Consider the following 5,374-nt stretch of genomic DNA (forward strand, 5'->3'; position numbering starts at 1 on the left):
AAACAAGGGATGAACCTAGTCTTTGGATAAAACAACAAGATCTAAGAGTAGGTAATGATGGAATCTTATAAGGTCCCCCCATTAAAACATGGTTTAAGATATACTCTCTCATATTAATTTTCTTGTTAGGAATGTTGCTTTTTTTCAAATTATTTATCATACCATTTAATATTTCTTCTAACTCATTGTCTTTAATAAAGACTTTTGGAATCCTATTAATATCTCAACTATTTTTTATTTGAACTATTTTAAAATAATAACGTGGTTTTTATTATTTTTTCTGATAACTTATTCTTACATTGTGTACTTTTAAAATTTTTAAAGATGATTTACAAGTCGGAAGATGAGCAGATGTTAAAGGTAGGATCACATACATGGGGTGGCATGTAGGATCATAATCGGAATGCGACGTCGGACACAAGGAGGAATGAACCTACTCGGAACCGGTATATGAAGTCGGGCGAGAGAAGGAATATCCTAAACCCGTGGTCGATGAACGAAATCGGAAGGAACAAGAGGAATGTCTAGTCGGACGATCGAAGTGCCAAGCCAACGTGACGGTTACGGTAACCCAAAAGATGCATGGAGGTTACATAAATTAAAGAGTGAAGCGTTATGCCTTCATGATTGCAACGATGAACGTTAAGAAAGCCTTTTTAATACTACAGCTGAAGGGTTGCTGCCCAATGAATGCAAGAGGATAGGGGTGAGTATAAAAGGCGAATCTCCCATGAAGAAGGGAGAAACAATACGCAAAGAATGTAAAAATATCCAATAGCTTCGATAGCATAGAACAACTGCATCCTTTCAACGAGTCTTTGGGGGAGAAGTCGACCTCTAACATGGACGAGGTAATGAACCAGGCCAAATGTTACATTAAGGACGAAGAGAGTAACATGGAAAAGCGGTCTCAAGACGCCAAGGAAAGCCCTCAAGCTCGACAAGAAGGGTCAAGATCTAGAAAGAAGCACAAGAGATATGTGGCTCGAGACAGACCAGCTGCTAGACCAAATTGGAGGCCATATGACAATGCCCCCGGGGTCTATACACCGCTCAATGCCAAGTGAGCAGACATTTTATGTAAGTGGTGCACCTCCGGCTACTACCAAAACATCCTCGGCCTAGGGTGGTCAGCACGCTGATGGTCAAAGACGAAGGCTCCTAGTGCTCTTACCATCGTATGAAGGGCTACCATACTGAAGATTGTCATCAGCTGAACAAGGAAATTTTGATACTCATTCAATGAGGAAAACTCTTGTCCTACGTGAAAGACATTAAGGATCTGCTGGAAAAGTCCTCCTCGGAAGGAGACAAACTCAGAGTACCCTTCTAATAAGAAGGGAAATAGCGTCGTGGAGGTGTATGAAGCTCGGTTGGAACGTCACACCCTTAATACTATTGCAAGGGGATTTGCGAGGGGGGAAAGACTAGCTCGACAAGGAAGAGGAATGTCTGGGCAGTAATGAATGTTTCGCAACAAACCTCACCTAGAGCGGGAGAAGAAAAGTCGGTAGCAGTTAGTTTCTTAAGACGAGATTTGAAGGATATATTGGCTCATGAGAACAACCCGATGTTCATAAAAGTACAAATACATGATTAGAGTGTTAAACGGGTGCTAATCGACCCGGGAAGTTTTTCCGTTGACGTCATGTACTAGGATGCTTTCAAAGGTATGGGTATGGACATGTCCGAGATGTTACCTTTCAAAGTCACCCTGGTAAGCTTTTCTAGGGAGCAGGTCCAGGTCCTGGGACATTTACCCGTATTAACCATCTTTGGGAGTGGAGACAATGCCAAGTTTGTGAATGTCAGGTGCCTAATTATGAATGCAACATTGTCGTACAACATCATAATCGGCAGTCTAGTTTTCAACGCACTAGAAGCTGCCTTATCCACTCTATATATCACCATGAAATACCCGTTAGAGGATGGTCGGGTCGGAGTGATCGAAGGTGATCAAGGGCTGGCACAAAAATGCTACAAAGATAGCTTGAAGTTGAAAAAGAATTCGAGGCATGATCAGCCAAGAGAAACAAATTTGTGGAAAGTCAAATTGGTGGACCTTTATCCACGGGAGGATTCGGTGCCTGATAGTTTAACACCCACGGGGGACCTGAAAAAGGTACAAATCGAAGCCGATTAGTCTCAGACTACTTAGATTGGCTCTGGTTTCAATCTACAAGAATAAGCAGACATTGTGCAAATGCAGAGAGACAGTGTTGAATTTTTCGCATGGAAGCCTTTTGATATACCGAGGATCGATCTAGAAATAGTGTATCAATAACTAGCCATTGATCCAACACTCAAGGCAGTGGCACAATGAAAACGCAAGGATGGGGAGGAAAAAAGGCAAGCCGTCTAAGAGGAAGTCGAGAAACTGTTGAATGCTGGATTTATCCGGGAAATAAAATATCCTAATTTTTTATCCAATGTGGTCATGGTTAAGAACGAAATGGGAAAGTGGCGCATGTGTGTAGACTTCACCGATCTCAACAAAGCATGCCCAAAAGATCCATACATGTTACCTCATATAGATAGACTTATAGATGGGTCATCAAGATTCCAATTACTTAATTTCATAGATGCGTACTCAGGATATAACCATATAAGGATGAACCCAGTGGATGCCACCAAGACAGCCTTCATGACTAGCAGGAGAAATTACTATTATGAGGTGATGCCATTTGGCCTAAAAAATGCAGAGGCTACCTACCAGCGGTTGATGGACATGGTATTTGCATAACAAACTGGAAAGAACCTAGATGTTTATGTGGACAACATGGTGTTCAAAACCCCAGATGGAAAGGATCACATAGAAGATCTAGAAGAAACTTTCAAATCGATTAGGAAGTTTGACATGAGACTTAATCCCAACAAGTGCACATTCGAAGTACAAGTCGACATGTTCTTAGGGCTCATGTTCACACACCAGGTCATAGAGGCTAACTCAGATAAGTACTAGGCGATTATTGGCATGAGGAGCCCTACGTTAGTAAAAGAGGTTCAATAGCTGACTGGGAGGCTAACTACGTTATCTTAGTTTCTATCCTGTGCCGACGACAAACCTATACATTTCTTCACAACTATCAAAAAATCCGCTAAGTTTGACGGGATTGAGGAATGTGAGAAGGTGTTCAGGGACGCTCAGCTTTTTATTTCCGCCCCTCCCGTCTTAGTGTGACCAAAAGCAAATTCTCCTTTCATCTTATACCTGGAGGTTTGTTACAACGCCGTTAGTTTCGTACTAGTGCATGAGGACGAGAAAGGGGAAAAACTGGTATACTTCATCAATAAAGTCCTAAAGGGGGCGAAGATCTGTTATTAGAAGATCCAAAGATTGGCACTGCCCATGGTGATAACTACCAAGAAGCTAAGGCACTATTTTCAGGGTCACCCGATCATAGTCAAAATGAACTACCCTATAAGGAAGATTTTGAAGAAACCGGACTTGGCGGGGACGATGGTATCTTAGGTTATTGAGTTGTCTAAATACGACATAACATTCCAAGCTTGAAGCAGTATCAAATTTTAGCTTCTAGAAAACTTTTTAGTCGAGTTAAGTTCGCCTTTATCAGAGGAAATATCCGAGCAGTGGGTCCTTTCGGTGGATGGTTCATCTAATCTCAAGGGCAGTGGAGCAGGGATAGTGTTAGAAGGGTTGGGTAATATGGTCCTCGAGTAATCACTTAGCTTCAATTTTCAAGCTAGTAACAATCAAGTCGAGTATGAGGCAGTCATTGTCGGGTTAAAATTAGCCAGGGAGGTCGACATTACCCATTTGTTGGTACGCAATGACTCGCAACTGATTACCGGCCAAATCACATTAAGCTACCAAACGAAAGATCCATTACTAATGAAATATTTGCAAAGAGCGTAGCAACTGGCTAAGGGGTTTGTGAAGTTTGGTATTGCATATCACTTAAGAGGAAAATGCTAAAGCCGGTCTTCTAGCCTGATTAACAAGCACTAAGGGTCCAAGATTTAACAGGTCAGTGATTCAAGAGACGCTAGAAACACCAAGCATGGAGAATGAAGAGGACATCCTCTTGAAAGATGCCTGGGGCTGGATGACATCCATTATCCGGTTTCTCACTCAAGACGTTTTGCTAGACAACGAGATGGAAGCCCAATGAATTAAAATGGTGTCTTCCAGGTTCATCATGGTGGCCGACCAGCTGTATAAAATGGGCAGAGCTACATCGATGTTAAGACGTGTCTCCGAGGAGGAGATCGGACCCATCATGAAGGAGGTTCACGAGGGGGTGTGTGGGAGCCATATCGGAGGAAGAGCATTGTCAAGGAAAATACTCAATTTTTTTAACTTTGCGAAATTTAATTAATCTCTTAATTATATTTCGCAAAGTTACTCTTATTAATTGATTAATTTTAATTAATCTATACTATTACGGTTCTGTTTGGTAAAACTAATAGATAGTTGATGATTTATAGCTGATAGTTTGTAGCTGATAACTTATAGTTAATGATGATAGCTGATAAGTTAACTTGAGTATTTAGTAAATTAACTGTCACACTAGTTAATATATACAAAATGATATAAAAGAGCATTTTTAATTTTTAATTAAAAATTAGTGGTTCATTATCTTATTATATTATATTATTAAATTAATTTTCATTCGATAAAAATAAACATATTAATAAAAATATGCAAAACAGTTATGAAAAATTAAAAATAACATCAAAATATATTAAATTTATTTATAAATTTATAATGAAGTTTAACGCGATACTTAATAACATTGTAATTTTGAATTTAATTATATTAATTCAAAATAATAATAAAAATAAATTTATTGTCTAATATTTTATAATAAAATTGTAATAATAGTCTGATTTTTTTCGCCTTACTTGATCTCATTGATTCTCCTCTAACGTTCCACTGCTTAAGAACTATTAACACTATTTAAAAATTCATTATATAATTTAGATGTTATTTAAAAATATTAAACATTACATCATCTTTGTAAGTTGATGCGAATAATTTAATAAAAAAACTAAAAACTAATAAAAAAGCCACAACCTAAAAATTAAAAAACATTACCATACAAAGCTTTTTATTAATATGAACATAAAAAAAAACTAAAAGCTCTTTAATTTAATAAGCAAAGATAAACCATATAAAGAATACAAGGGTGCTTAACACAAGTTAAAAATTCAACTCAAATAAAAAGATATTAGACATCCGGTGTCCTCTTCTTCCTATTATTTGAGTTCATTGTTGCTCCCTGCCTTTAAGTTTCCACATAATTCCCATTGGTCGCTCCTCACTCACACATCGCACTTGTTGCTTGCTTAAATGAATCTTGATCTAGAATCAACATTGTTGTTTGCTCATCACTCACACATCGAATCAACA

This window comes from Vicia villosa, linkage group LG2 (genome assembly GCF_029867415.1).
Source record: "Vicia villosa cultivar HV-30 ecotype Madison, WI linkage group LG2, Vvil1.0, whole genome shotgun sequence".
Taxonomy (NCBI): domain Eukaryota; kingdom Viridiplantae; phylum Streptophyta; class Magnoliopsida; order Fabales; family Fabaceae; genus Vicia; species Vicia villosa.